This window comes from Haemorhous mexicanus, chromosome 5 (genome assembly GCF_027477595.1).
Source record: "Haemorhous mexicanus isolate bHaeMex1 chromosome 5, bHaeMex1.pri, whole genome shotgun sequence".
NCBI classification, from domain to species: domain Eukaryota; kingdom Metazoa; phylum Chordata; class Aves; order Passeriformes; family Fringillidae; genus Haemorhous; species Haemorhous mexicanus.
The window spans coordinates 48071268-48087299 of record NC_082345.1 but is presented as its reverse complement, the minus strand read 5'-3'; the positions used below and the strand labels follow the sequence as shown (position 1 = coordinate 48087299).

Genomic DNA, 16032 nt, shown 5'->3' with positions numbered 1-16032 from the left:
AAGCATTTGGTGCTGTACTGAGGAGTGCTATGCCACTAAACCATGAATTGGAAATGATTAAACAAAATACTAAAACACAAACAGAATCCCTTCTGCTAGAGACAGAATAGTAAAAGTAAATAGCTATACTTGCTATTTATATATCAGTGCAATTTTCTGTTAGGAATGAGGAGATAAAAGAAAGGTATTCCTTCTGTTTATGTTGATGCTCCCACTGCACATGAAACAGGACTTTTGCAAATTTGTTGCACCCCAAGTTAACCTCAAAAGCATGCGGAAATTATGTCCAGCAGGATGTTACCTGACAGCATTTGGGAAATCTCAACATTTTAAAATCTTAAAATTCCTTTATTTTGTTAAATAGAGGAATTTTGTGTGCCATTACATTTCTTGTGATGCACAAATGCATTGAGTTTATTTAATTTCTTATGTTCCCTAATTACTATTTTCAGCAATATTTTTTCTGAGTAATTTGAAGTATTTGATTCATCTGAGGCAGATTTCTTGAACCCTTCTAAATTCCCAGCTCATACCTAGAGGTCCATACGACTAGAACATTCCCATATGATCTCAGCTCCTCTTCCTGATTTCAAAAGGGCTACTGGTTGGCTGTTCCAGTGATCATCAATCACATCTTCTAAACACCACTTTGTGCCTGAACTATGACAGACCCTAGGAATCATTAACTAATCTCAGTGCCATTTAAAGCTGAGAATACTCACACACCACACAACAGTACTCACTTTAACTGAGGGGACGTGCTGCACAAGGATTGCTTTTCCTCCTTCCCTGGGTGTTCTGCCAGTGTGAATTGTACATTTTCAGTCAGAAACCAGGGTTTTTCTGTGGTATTTGAACAACCATAAATAAAACTATGAAGAGTGAAACCTTTCATTTGAAATAATGCTAGTTTTCTGGACCTTTAAAAATACATTTTTATCCTGATATGGTGACCAATACAAGAAAATCTTGGAAATATGTTTGATTATGCAGAAAAAAATAAAGCTGACTGTTCACTGTTGTCTGCTTCAGAAATCTACAAGGACCATGACCTGACATCCCTCTGCTGCAGAGCCAGTCATTGTATCCAGAGATTTTCTCACTGCTAAAGAAATCCAAACATAAGCCATTAGGGCAATGGTGTGTTTGTAATTTAAAACTAATTTCATTTTCAGAAGGTGCAGCAGATTTAAAGAAAAGGTGTATCCTAAGCAAGCAGACTAAGCCCTTTGGGTATTTTTGTAGTTCAAGACTAAAGGATAACTTCAAAAGGACTTAATTGATAGAATTTTTCACAAAGTTTTCCCTCTCAATTCTCCGTTTCCCAGGCAAAACCTTACCTTTTTTCTAAGGCTTATACATGTGATCAAAATTTATATTCATGTATTGAAAAAAGGAGCAGACCTTACTTTTTCACCAGCTTTCCTCTTTTTCTCTGTTATCATAAAAGACTTCAATTCATGCTCAGTTTTTGTGAGTGTGTGTAAAAATCATTAAGTTCATTCACATTACAGATATGCACAATAAAGAAATGCATTAATACTTGGTGGATGGATATAAAGTTTCAGTACAGCAAGAGTTATAGCTTTAATAGCTATTATTAGGCATTTCCAGAATCTTGGCATTTCTTCCTAGATCATTTCCATAATGGAAAAAACTCCACTGAAGACAAAGTCTCTTAACATGAGACACTTTGCTGAAGGATGAAACAGGTTTAATCATAATATCAAGCTTGACTTTAGGCTCCTGCTTTTGAAAATGAAGCTGCTTAGTATTCAACACTTTAGAAGTCCTTTGGACAAATTGCCTGTTCCTGAAAAACTACTCACAACTACTTTGTGGAGTAGTTTTTCAAGAACCTTGAACCTTGAGTTATGCTTCTGAGAGATTTTTAACTGTCTCAGCCAACCTCTTCTAATGGAAAAATGTGAAGTCTAATTATACAAAAAAGAGTGTTTGGTGTTTGCAGACAGTTTAATCCCACTGCGTGTGAAGGACTTCCTTCCTTTATTTACATATCAGTTAAAACACAGGTCCTGTTGAAATTAATATCAAGTTTCCATTGACTTTAGCCATTTCACCATGTTGAACACAGCTGTCAAAGAAAAAGATGTAGTTTCTGTAATATGACAGAAAATTTGTATTACAAACAAATTTTATAATCCCTTCTCTCTCAAGTTTCTGAATGGTCCTTTATATCCCTTGAAATCATCTCTTGAGCAAGGACAAAAGTACTGTTGACTGCATATGATGGTATTTGCAAATGTTGTAAAAAGTTCATCTCTCCATTTTACCTGAAAATTTTGATCTCTTGAGCATTCTCAGAGCACATCCACCTGATCAAATAAACTTGACACATAACCAAGCTGATGGTACTGTCTTTCTGCAATTAGAATTGTTCAGGGTGTTTGACACATGCTTAACCCTTTTTTTCCAGCCTTTGCTAACTAGCAGCCAAGAAATTGAGTATTCCTAAATAAAATGATGTTTTCATCTCTCCTTCTGAAGGTACTTCACTTTCCATGGAATTATTAAATACTCACAGGCACAAGAGAGAATGCTCTAATCATTAGTCAAGGTACAACTTAGACACTCAAGGTATTGGGGACAACCGAGGCCACTTAAAAATCTAACACAGCAACAACAACAGAAAAGACACCAAAAAAAAAGCAGTGACACATGCGTAGACATAGGGTTAAAACTCAAGTTTCCCCCTAAACAGTCATATATATCAATTACACTTTTCTTGCTTGTGTGAGATGTATTTTATGTGTGTAATCTTACTTTCTCTCAGTGTTTAACTACCCTGTAAGGGTGGATTGAAAATTCTATCTTCATCCTCGGGTGTTTTGCAAAGTTTGTGGCCTGACAAGTTGAAGCTCATAAAGCCAAAGAAACAACTTAGCCCAGAGTTCCTGCTTTCTTTATCAGCACTCTAATGACCAAGCTAATGAAAAAGGAGGTAGGTAACAGCACAGGATCATGTCCTTTCATTTTTCCTTCAAGCATCTAATTCCTGCAGGAATTTTTTCCCTCTGAATCCCTGGCAGTATTTGCCACCAGCTTTGAATAGCATAAGTCCTACATAGGCATGGTTCAAACCATGGCATTTCCATGTGGCTGTCTCCAACTGGCTCTTGGCTTAGCCTGCTAGCCTTCTTGGCTTCCAGGAGAGTTCTGACTTCTTGTAAGGGAAACCTAGGTAACAGCTTATGATTTGGACATGGATGTACCTAACTCTAGTCACAAATTGTCTGTTGAGAGAATAGCTCTGAAGCCTTAAATTATTTTTCAGTTGTTGACAGCACATCACAACACCTTTGTGCAATGCTTTTCCTGTACAATCCTCTTGCTACCCTAGTTCTCAACATATTTTATACCAAAACACATCCTCTTCCTGGTGCTCTGTGAAAGCTGATTTGCTACTGTTATCAAAAAGTGCAGCTTTTAACATTAGACATTATCACTTAAGCTTTTGAGCTTGTCTTTGGTCTCTTTCCTGCTTAGAAATATTCTCATTTTACACTGCTGTAGTAAATAAATACTAGCTTCTGAAGAGCATTAGTCCAGCAGTTAAGTGCATTTACTTTACTACTATAGTATCAAAAAAAAAACCTCCAAAAGAAATATGAAGTGCCTATAAATAAACTAGACTAAAATTAATCTCAAAAGTTGTTCAGTGTTTGATTGGGGCCCCCAAAATCTACTGAATATGATTAGTCTAAATTTTATTGGCTTTCAATACATTCAGTGGAGTATATCTCATTCTTTTACTTTGTAAAGTACTTTGCAGGCTACACCATGCTCCATTCACCATTGTACAACCTCAAAACAAGTGGAACAGTGGGACAGTGGGATAACTCATGTTAAAATCACATGGATGGCATTCAGCTGAGTGCATGCAGACTCTTACAATGTAGGACATTTACAGCTAAATGAGACACCCGCTGGTCCTGTTACAGTCAACGGAGAGAAACAAGCATTTCTAGGATGCAACTTGGCTTATTCTAATGTAGACATCTAAAATAGGTTAGATGAATCATACGCTAGAAGTGCCTATTTCTGGTTCCCTTTATGCTCAGCGGAGAGACTGACTAGCTCAGATGCAGACATTCACATAGTAGACATCTAAAGTTAGGTGAGATGAACAACCCAACATGTCTTTCCACATCCCTTTTAAATGTCTGCTTTAGGAAGAAAATGTCAAAGAATTATTTTCAGCTAATACTAGCCTGTGGCAGCAGCTCTCTGGCCGCAGAGAGAAACACAACTTTCCCAAGCATCGTTCTGGGGAAAGTCTGTGAGAAGATGAGAGAAAAGAATGAGAAACAATTCTTATCTTAACCGGCTACACCTGGTATTGTAAAGATGTGGAATGTGTTATGGGGATTTGTTTACCAAAGGGTGGTTACTTAATCAGCCCATAGTGATAGTGTTTAGATTGGAGGACCAATTAGGTCCGCCTGTAGCAAACTAGGGTATAAAAGTATGTGTTTCTTAATAACAATTATTGATCAGCCTTCTGCAAATACATGGAGTCTATGTAACTTATCACCCAGCCAGGGGGCCCTTACAATGACTCTAGCCTTTACCAAAGTATCACTTCTCAGAGTGTTTTATTTGTAACCTCTTCCTAAAAACACTCTTCAGGATCCAGATCACAACTGATACCCATCACAGACAAGGTTTTGATTTTTTTTCCCTAAACAAAGACAACAAAAAACTCCAACAGATCAATACAGAAGAAAGCAGTAGATGACAGCTAATTAAACCAAGGCTGGTAATAAAGGAAAATGAAGACTAAGATAATGCTTGAAACCGCCCATCTATGGATATAATTGCAGCAGACAAAGTGAGAAGAAAGGCTACAAAAAGTAACATGATGACTGCAGAAAAGATGCAAGGCAGCAGAGAGAGCTAATATTTCTTCAGCCACAAAACTTCTGCTTATCATGGCCGTTGTTGTCTATGCCACCAAGCTCACCTGCTTCGATTTGCTTGGTGCCACCATCCTACTGTCAGTATGGACAGGAGTCATCCAGACTAGCAGAAGCCATCACCAGTAGCTCCTAGCTGTACAAACTTTTGAATTTACTTGTTTACTAATAATTATGCCACAATTTGGAAAGATCTACTTTGTGCTATTGAATGTATACATCTGTTTATCTATGTAATATAAAAAAATACAGATTTAAAATTCTGAGGGGAATCACAATGGTGTAATCATACCAGCTGCAACACGACAGCTTCAACATACATCAGTAGAGCTGTTTATTATATCAGTGTAGAGTTGTTTTACACCCTCCCTGCAACAGTAAAGTCCCTTCACTTACATAGGTCTTGTGGTCAAATTTCCACCCAGTTGCTTGCCACAGCCCACTGGTTTGTGCCTATAAAGAATTGTATGCTGGCCACCCAAATACTAACCAGATCTTTGAGCCTACATTTCAAGAAAGGTAAACTTTCAACTCAGATCTTTCCCCTCAAGTGTCCTGCAGCCCTACAGTCAACCTCCTGAAGGTTTGGCTCACCATGTTGCCTATGGAATCCATCAGGGATGCAAACAGACAGGTAATTTCTCAGCTTTCTCTATGCATTTTCTACCTATATTTTCACAAAGCCAAGAGTGGCTATGTGATCTCCTGATGGAAGACAATATCGTGGAAGAAAAGTCAGGCAGTATCCTAGCATTTTACATTGTGTAAATATAGATGTGTATATACATTGATGAACATTTACTTAGACTGTAGTGTTTTTGTAGTTAAATAAATCAGCTGGAAACATGGAAGTTGTATAGTGAAAACGAAAATGTTAGCAAACAAATTAAAGTAAAGAACATCGGAACACATCTCTCCATATAAAGTGTTTTTTCCTCACATTCATCTAATCTTCTTTGCATATTCTGGTCTCAAACATTAATATCCTGGCCTCAGATTGATAGGAGTTTGAATATCTCCAGTCTGAAGCAGTAATGTCTGACTTATTGTTTAACCCTTGGATATTTATATTCATGTGCTATATCATTTACAGAATCTTATTCATCTCAAGTGTTGTTTTCAGAAGGTCAGATGTTCAGATTTAACTTGCCATAGTCGTAATGTGGTTTCTGCAGAGATGCAGAGTAAGGGCTATTTGCTCATCTTAGGCATTGCATTTTGCACTATTAAGTTATCACTGTAGAGTTCACCTTGAGAGCTGTTCCCTGAAGTGTATAATGGTTAACCGCTACAAAAGTTGCCCCCTTGCAATGCACAAAAGGCTATTCCTACAGTGGCTGATCCAAAGGCAAATTCAGCAGCAGCAGTTAATCACATTTACCATGTTAAAGGTATAGTTGGATTAATTTTGAGCAATACTGAGCACAGCCCATAAAAGTCTCAAAATTACATTAAAATGATTTCTGATGTCGTTCATTAAATGAACTGACGTGAAAGGGAAGGAGAGCTCTGTGTGCTCAGCAGAAAGGTTTACTCGGAATAAGCCCCGTTCCCGACTCTTCTCCAAATGGTGTCACGCAAAGCTTCCCTTGCAGTGATCGCATCCAAGCGCCCGCCTTCCTGAACTTGTGAACTGTAAATTTAACGAGTTCAACAGGACAATTCTCGGGTGTAAAGTAATATCCTTGTCTCCAGTTTGGGAACTCACTGAAACCATCTATTTAGAGGGGCACTGCCGGGCTAAAATAATGCGGCTATTTAAAACACCGCCCTTGCCGGGGGGGGGGCAGCTCCGGGGGTGCCGCGGGGAGCGCTCGGCTGTCCCAGGCCGGGGGAGGCACAGGCGGGGCCAGGGGGGCCTGCCGGGCACGGGCGCTGCCGGGGAGGCTCAAGGCCGGCTCGGTCCGGGAGCCCCTGAGTGGGGCTACAATGGCGATTCCACCCCGCTTTAAACCGCTGGTGGAGGCAGGGAGCGAAAGAGGGAGGGAGTAAGGGATGCCCAAGATGGACGCGCCCCGCGCCCCCTCAGGTGCGAGGGACCCGCGCCCCGCCTCAGCCCCGCCCCGGCCCCCGCGCCGCGCGCGCGCCCACCCCGGCCCGACTCGCGCAGACGCGCGCGCCCTCCCCGCTCCCCCCCCCCCCCCCCCCCCCCCCAGCGGGAGCGCGCCTTCCCCGCGGCTCGGCGGGGGCGGGGGCGGCGGCGGCGAGGGGAGGGGAGAGGAGAGGAGGAGACAGTGCGGGAGCGCGCCCGCCGCGGCTCTTCTCGCCGGGCTGCCGAGCGGGCAGCAGCAGGAGCAGCTGGAGGAAGAGCGCGAGTATCCCTTGACCTTCTTCTCCCCGGGCAGAGGAGCTGCATCTTCCCGTGAGTACCGACCTGGCCTCTCTGCCACCGCGCCGCGCATCACGCACAGTGAGCTGCCGCGCCCACTGTCGCGCCGGTGTCACATCCATCCCCCCCGCACCGCCGGTGTCACATCCATCCCCCCCGCACCGCCGGTGTCACATCCATCCCCCCCGCACCGCCGGTGTCACATCCATCCCCCCCGCACCGCCGGTGTCACATCCATTCCCCTGCACGGCCGGTGTCACATCCATTCCCCCGCAGCGCCGGTGTCATGTCATCTCCGTCCCCCCGCACCGCCGCCTCGACGGCGAGGAGCCGCCCGTCCTCCGTGGGTGCCGGTGCTCCTTCGAAGGGGCGGGCGAGGAAGCGCCGGCTGAGCCCGCCCGGTGCCGCGGCGGCCGCTGCTGGGCTTTGTTGCGGCGGCGGCCGGTGGCACCTCCCGGGGCGGGCGGGTAGGGGCCGGGCGGGCCGGGCGGAGACGCTCCGCGGCTGCGACGCGCCCACATCCCCGGGCGGGCTCGGTCGCCATTTCGTGCGCTGCCCGGCGGGGGCGAGGGCCGGGCGTGTGCGGGGAAGGAGCTGTCGGTGCTGAACTGCCGCGGTCCGCGTTTCGGCTCTTGCTCCTTTATTTGTCACCCGCACTTTTCTTTTTGCTTTCCCGGCTCCTCACAGTTGCGATTTTATTTAGGTGTAAAATAGCTACAGTGTGTCTGAATTGCGGGCTTTTCGTGTTTCCTCTATTTTGGCTTCTTGAAGGCGATTAATGCAGAATATCGTGGTGAAGTTTGTGCACCGAGTGCACTTGTCTCTTTGGTTATAAACTAATAATTAACCAAACCTTCAGCTGACGCTGAGGTCTTCAGCATAGATGTGTTAGTTTTGAAGTCTGAAATGTGTTTAAACCAAGGCTTCAGAGTCTAAGTGTAAACAGTACATGATTAATAATGCCAAGCTGTTTAAATATTTAAGATCATGGTGTGCTTCAGCCTAGTCAATAAGCCTGTTCCATATTGACAAGTACTCTGTGAAAAGAATGCTATTGCTTAGCTCTCTGTGTAGTTGGATAAAACAATGGAAAATGTGATATATAGCTCTGCAGTGAAACCTATAGATCATGACATGATGTTCTTTTATCCATAAAGGTCCAGCTTTTGTGTCTTTATTCAAAACAACCTCCTACTGAGTGAAAAAGACAATATTAAACCCCTGGATTTCTTTTTTCTAATGTCCTTTGTGCATTTCTTTCTCTGTCTGAATTTGATTCTTAATTAAGTATATTGTGGAAAAGGTAGATGAAACCTGCAAACTTTATTGTATCTAATAAGTGCACTCTTCATAATTTTGACATCTCCCATAATTTAATGTAATAGATATGATAATTTATGGATAGTAGTTGTATGGTCTGTGCATAAAACAGGTCACTGTACAACATCAGAAAGCATCTGGACTGTCCTTTGAGTTTGAGAGCAGCTTATGTTGCAAGAGGCCGGTCTTGCTGGTGTTCTTTGGCTAAAGATATCATCTGGAAAGAGAAGGCTATCTCAGTGTTACCCGGCTCAAAGGACCTAGAAATCAGAAAACTGACTTGCAGGTGCTGCATCTTTTAAATATTTCCCTAATGTGTTTGATGTTATCATTTGTGTGAATACACCTCAGGCATTTGTTTAGTTTTGAATAGAAATTGCAATGCAAGTGACCAGAGCTCCTAATGAGTTCGATGCCAGAGTCTGTGAAAGTTACTTATTTGAATTTCAAAGTACTTTGAAATTCTCTTGTGTGTCTAAAATTAGCTGTCAGACTATATCAGTATAGAACTGGGAAAGTGTTACATTCTGAGAATATTGAATGTAAAGAAGCAAACCCAGAAGGCTGCTTGGTGGTGACAGAGCTTGGGATCCATTGAATGAATTCACATTCTAGGTTGGGCAAAGGCAGTGTAGCTTAGGGCAGACTGTGCAGCTGTGTGACCACATCGGATGGTGGAGTAGTGTACAGCAGCTGGTGCTAAGGATGGAGCTAAAACCTTCTTCACAACTCACAGATAAATCCACAACTAATCATAGTCACAATAGTATCTCAGTTCTGTCATTAGCATTACTGGCCACAGCAGAATTATTCAAAAGTAATAATGTTCAAGGTGAATGAGATCACCAGAATCTGAGCCTTAGATCCTGTTCCATATCTTCTTGGAGAAAGTGTATTATTTATCACATATACCACAGCTTGTTTGACAAGAAAGGCTGTAATAAGAAAATTTGGCTATTCTAATTTTCTTTATTTTAAGAAAATGAAATAAATCCAGTGATGCATTCTGATACCTCCTGCTAGCTTGTTGCGCCGTGGTGTTTCTCTTTGGTGCTCAAAAAGGTGACAGCAGAAGCTCTAGTAACCACCTTAAGAGTTTCTTGGGGTTAATGAGATGTGTCTCTAATTGTCAGATTTTATTATTTTGAGGATTCCAATTTCAAGTCAGGTAATGCATGTTGCCTATTCTTCCTGCCTTGGCAAAATGACTCGCCATGGTATCTGGACATAAAAGATATTGAATGCAATAAGGGTTTGGCATTTTTTGAGAATTTTGATTGAGCTCAAATAGCTCAATCAGCCTAAAAATTAAATCTGTTTGGCCTGCACCTGTGAAATTGCTGTTATTCTGTAGTTTTGTTAATCTGTCTCAAATAATGTTGAACTGTGATTACTTCCATTATATTGACCTAGTTCAGTGAAATTGTGCTGTTCAGTTTTTAATGGACTTGTTAATTTCTTCACATTTTATGAACAGAGTTGGGAAAATGGGAAGTCATACAGAGGAAAGTATATCTTGGTAATGAAATCTGAGGGAATAATGTAGGAGGTATTGTGTTGGGCAATATGCAATGAATTTGATTTTGCCTTCCTGAGTGGGCTGTTAGTATTTAAAAAATTCTCTTAATACTTTCTCTGCAGTGATGATTTGTTGCATTAAAAATTGGTAAGTGTGTGTATTGCCTGTTCAGTTCAGTATAAAGGACATCGCAACTTCTGCATTTATGAATACTGTCTCATAAATGTGATATTAAGGGAATTTGTAAAGAGTTAATCTCTAATAATAGGATTAACATGATTCACCGTAAGTTTTGTCCTGCAGTTTGTTAACCAGGAAGGGATAGTTGCAAGCTAGCTATCTTGCTTTCTTTTGGGCTACTGGAGGCTGGCTGAGCTTTCAGTTATTTACCTCAATAGAAAACTGAAAGGGAAAAAGTGAACAAAGGAGGTCTGTTTTGCCTGTCCCACTTGCTGGGCTGTTGTCTTTGCCCTTTTCAGTGAAGGAGGGGGTAGAGCTGGGTCAGAGTTGAAGAAGACTGAAAAGGAATTCAAGTCTTATATTGAAATGTGAATGATAGCTTAGTTTGAGCACCGAACACATTTGTTAGAATTGATATTTTTCTGTCTGCGGGAGCTTTAAGGGACAGATGGTGATGGACTGGCATATAGACTGCTAGAAGGTGCAGCTAGATATGTGTTCAGACCCTGATTAGACACTCAGTAAACAAGTGCATATCTGATGAGACTTTTAATACTGGAGATACTGATGCTAGACACTGTGTGACACACTAGACATTTGATTGTGTGAATTAAGGGCAGACCCCTGCAGCTGGCATACATTCAGGCTTACTTGTCTAGCCTAATTGCATTGCAAATACTCCTCTGGATTGATCTTCAGCTTCTCCCTTCTAGTAGATGTTGAATAAGTACAGAAATGTTCATCTGGATCCTCTATTAACTGTTGTTAAGAAGCTTTCAATTTAGTTTTTTTTTGGTTTGCTGTATGAATTGGGATGTATCTTAGCATTCATTTTGTGAATACACTGTTTTCCTACACTGTTTTGGTTTTGAAATGGCTCAATTCATAATGTGGTTACAGCTTTCCCCTTGTTAACTTTTTAGTATGGAAGCATAACAGCTTGAATTATAAAATGTTTCTGTAAGAGCTCACAGTACCCCCATTCTCCTTTAAGCAACTAAACTTTATATAAAAAAGCAGCATTTGATGCAGAGCATTTCAGATGCATAAAAATAGCCAAGAGAGGGAGAAAAAGGCTAGTTCAAGTTATGAGGACGTGATAACTTTAAAAAACAGCCTCATTAGAAAGGAACTAGCTGTCTAAATTGTCAGTTACATCAGACAGAATTGGTACAGATGTCTCTCTAAATTCTGTAAATACTCGTGTAAGACTGCTGAATTTGGATGCATCCAAATGGGAATTGAGTTGCCCTTATACTTTGTCTGCATCACTAAGTATACATGGCTTTTAATTTCCTTGGGTTTAAAGTATGTAATTGTTTCAGTTCAACAGCTTGTTTGAGGAAAAAAAGCTGATCCATAACTTCCTGGTAGCATGAGTTAGTCTTGGGCCACTAATTAGGTTTTTCTGGACAGCCAACCAAAAAATTAGCATACCATTTTCCTTTAGATTGTTACCTAAGTGAGGACATGACAGTGTTTATACACGAGTACAGATTGTCTTTTTCTGATCTGTGCCTCTGACTTCAACCTTTCCTTTCTCTGTGTTTTCAGTGCTGCTGTGTTTGTCCAGCATGATTCTGAGGGTTCATGTAAAGGAGCCCTTTACAATGCCCTTTACTGCCTTTACAGTGTGTCAACACTCAGGGCTCTGTGTGTGTCTGTGTGTTTGCAAAGGTGGTGTGTAAGCTGTGAGTGCAGGAGTCAGCCTTTCAGCACCAGATCTGGAGTCAGGAGACAGTTCTGGTGGTGGAGGACAATTCCATGGAGTTAACTGACCAGAGCACAGGGCCTGGCCAAGGGGAGGCTTCCCCACTGAGTGTTGTGCATGGGCAGGGTAGTAGAAATCAAGAAAATTCAAAAGACAAGGAAAAACAAATCTTGAGAAAGATCACTTTTCAAGAATGCTTTAGAGTTCAGTGGTATTCATCAGTAGGCTTGTACACAAGTTTTTCTTTGTAACAAGATCAATGGTTCTCTTCACTGTTTCTCCAGTTTAGAAGGACTAAAAAGTAGAGTTTCCCACCCTCCTGCTGTTCATATCTCTAAGACAATCAGAATGCAGGAGGTGCTTGATGTGCATTCCTTCTTAGAATTTTCAAGTGATAGCAGGAAGAGGAAAGCTTGGCCACAGCTCTTCTTTGGGTGTGATAAACAGGTTTAGTGACTTGGTTACTGCCACCTTGAGTAAGCTGGAATCTATGGGTCTCTCCACCCAGCCCCACCACCACCTGCAGAGCAGTGCTGTGGTCTCTGGACAAAATAAATATATGATGGGAAGTTAAATCCTCTTTTATTGGTGCTCTTTTGTAATGGAAGTAATTTTTAAATTGTGAGATCAGCTGAATTTGGTATACTTTGTGGGATTTGTTACATGGCAACAAAAAAAATCAAAACCTGGTTTTCCTGTTGGGTGAGATGAGATGTTGATAGCTGCACTAGCCATTTTACTGATTTTTCATCTCGTCTGACTAGGTAATTCCTACTGAAGCTCAGAAAAGCCAAATATATTCCTTTTTGTTTCCCATCCTTTCAAAACTGTACAAGATTTAAGTTTGCAAGAGAGAGCTCTTCATTAAAAGAGAACAAAAATGGAGGTTTTGCCTGCAATGCCGAATACTCTGAAGCCTCTAGGCATTCCCGAGTCTTGGAGCTGTGAGTTTTGTGTTCTGGTCCAGCCTCTGTGAAGAGCTGTGTTCTCTCCACGGAAGAAGTTTTTTACAATGAGAACAATCAGCCATTGGAATAATCTCCCCAGGCAAGTGGTTGATTCCCCAACACTGGACACTTTCCAGATGCATCTGGGCAGCCTTTTGGGACTTCTTGTCTAGACTGAGCTTTTGCCAAGAAAAGCTGAACCAGAGGTCCTCGAGATCCTTTCCAACGTGGTGTTTCTGAGGTTCTGTGTTCTTGAGGCTTGTAGAGACAATCCTGAGTCTTACAAGCCTCTTTCTGCTGCAGGTGTCATTATCATTCCCTTGGCCTAGGTTTGTTTGGGCATAAATGCAGATAAGAATTATCACTATTGCTGCAACTCAGTCTAAGCAGTACTACAGGGGTGTTTGGGGCAACTTTGGGCTTGTGGAGGAACTCATCATCCATACTGGAGCTGTATGTACCTTGTGTATAGTTTGGTTTGCTTTTTGCCTACTGTAGTGGTGGTGTCTTTATAGAATTTTCTAGACAGTGCAGCTCTGACACCTGTAATGTGAAAATAGTCTTTCAAATATCCCTGCTTTCCCTCAGAAGCATTTAATGTCTTTATGGACCTTGGAGTCTAGTAGCCAGTATTTCAATGTATTACAAAGTGTTACATCTTTCCCAGACAACACCAAACTTATAATCTCAATATAAATTGAAACTTCAGGTTTCTGGTTTTCTGCTTTTCTGTAGCTTGAGTGATTAAAAAAATATATCTAAACTTGGTTCTAGATGGGGACAAAATGAGGAATATCCTAACTTATATGTGAGGTATTTCTGCATGATTAAGTTGAAATGTAGGCAGTTGACTAACTGGAAAGCAAGCCAGTCCAAGGTGAATAAAAGCTAAATATCTATTAGATCTTGTAGGTGGTAGTTGTATAAAGTGCATTTTTAACTTAAAAAGGGATAAAAATGTTGGAACATAAAAGAAGAGTGTGACCACCAGAGGGCAGACTCAGTGTTTAATGACTCCAGCCCAAAATCATCCTTAGAAAGGAGTCTATGCCTGTAAAAATGCAGTGAGATAATGACTGAATAAATAAAACAGTAAAAAGGCACAAAATTTTGTACACTGACAGAGATATAATACTGTTTAGTGTTTAAGATGAAAGTAAATACATCTGCTTAGAGCTTACCTGAGGTTTTGTGTTTCTACAGTGGAAGTCAGAGTAGTTCATCAGATCATGAAGTTGACCTGTAAATAATGAGTTCTTTAACTTACCTCATTTGCCTTTATATTGAGTCCAGTAATTTTAATTTGAACATGTTTTTCATTTGGAAATGAAAAGTAGACTTCTTTCTCAATAGTTTCTCCCTTGTAGTTAAAAGAATAAAGAATCTCTCTGAATTAAATGTCATGTTTTCCCAGATATACCCCAGGATTTGCATATAGTTTTATTTTATTAATAATATCTATGTCCTTTAAAGTGTGTAATTTAGCTCTTCAGAGTATTATGGAAAATATTTAATCTTACAGACCTTAAATTAAATGCTTCAATAAAGTAGCCTTTTCCAGGAAAGCTGTAGTGTAGATTTTAGTGAAAAATGACATCCAGTAATTTTTAATTATCTTACTTGATAGGAATGTAGGTGTTTAATTAAAGTAAGTGAATATTTTGGGTTTTACTGCTCATGCACTGTCTCAAGTTACAGTGATACTGCCTTTTCTTTGAATTATTTTCCTCTGAAACCTAGACTGTTTTTGTGAGGGAAGAAAAGCCTTTAACCCATTGTTTTGAAGCCACAGTATTTTTTACAACCATGTCTTAGAAGACCTTTGGTTGCTCTCTGGGGGTCTCAACTCTCCCAGTTATGCTGGTGCTTTTTACTACTAAAGTTTCATGTAATTCACAACCTTCTCACCTTCTTGGCATTGAAATACAGGAGTAGGTTTCTCATCACATCCAGAATTGACAGGATCAAACATTTGAAAGGGTATCATGGGATTAACTATGAATATACAAATCTTAATAACTCATTCAATTGAATAGTGTGTCCTAACTTCCCCCCGTCCCCTGTGTCTAGAAACCTAAAACACCTGAAAATGAAAGCAGAGTTGCAGTTAATAATTGGTTGATTTTTGCACCTTAAAAAAAAAAATAAAGTGGCTAAAGTTATGAAACTTGATAGCTCTCTACAAGGGCTCAATTCTGTCCCTTACGTACAGTGGCAGAAACACTGTTGCTGAGAGCATCTGCAGCATCACAATCTGTTGGAAGTTAAGTGGCTGCCAGGGCTAATGCCAAAGTTCACATTAGTAGGAAGATTAGTCTTTGTGTTCCTTATGTTATCCAGACATTTATGTGTGGTTTTTTTCCTGAAGTAAAGCTGTCCTAAGAGTCAGACATTCCTCTGAATTCCCCTACCCACTTAGTTTAACTGAGATCATATTGAAAGACAGCCCAACAGTTACTAATCATACTCAAGACAGCAAGCTAAAGTAAATACGATTTTTTTATTATTATTATTATAGATGGGAGAGTTGAAATTGCAACCTAATAGCTAGCCTCCTTGTTTGGCTGTCAATAGAAAGACATTTATTGGAATGGAAGAGAGAAGAGGAAGAAAGTGCTGAAACCAGAAGAGAATGTGAACATAAATGGAAGGGAAACAGAGCAAAAAGAAGCCTAGTTAATTATATACAAATAGGTACTATGATTTCTTGTTTACTAAAACAAAACCTCAAGCTGTAGTTTTAGTGAGTGATGCTCATAACTCTGAAGTATTGTCTGAATTAGTAAAGAACTAAGTTTGAAAAACAGATTTGTAAGATTCTTCTCCTAAAGACTGTTCATCTGTTCCTTTACTTGCTGCTCCCAAGTGTAAAAATGACCTTTCTGTGATGCTCTCTTCATCCATGCTCCAGTGATTATTTTGCATACATCTGAGTTGTGACAGAACACTGGAATGTAAATTGCAAAATAGTACAATAACATATTTCTCTGAAGATGCAGAAAATAATGATCCCTGAAGTTAAGTGCCTGGGTTATCCTGGATAGGAGAGGATGGAGTGAGGCTTCTGTTTCTGAAAGTATATTTAAAAA

At 40.7% G+C, this 16032-nt stretch overlaps 1 protein-coding gene across 10 annotated transcripts in view; it reads left to right on the top strand.

Annotated features, from left to right (window-relative positions):
* The first annotated feature begins 7163 nt into the window (after positions 1-7163).
* NRCAM (neuronal cell adhesion molecule) overlaps positions 7164-16032 on the top strand; it is a 146199-nt gene continuing 137330 nt past the window's right edge. For all 10 annotated transcript variants that reach the window (XM_059847094.1, XM_059847093.1, XM_059847090.1 and 7 more), the window contains exon 1: positions 7164-7299. The gene's annotated coding sequence lies outside the window, so the exon portion shown is untranslated. The remainder of the gene's footprint in view (positions 7300-16032) is intronic.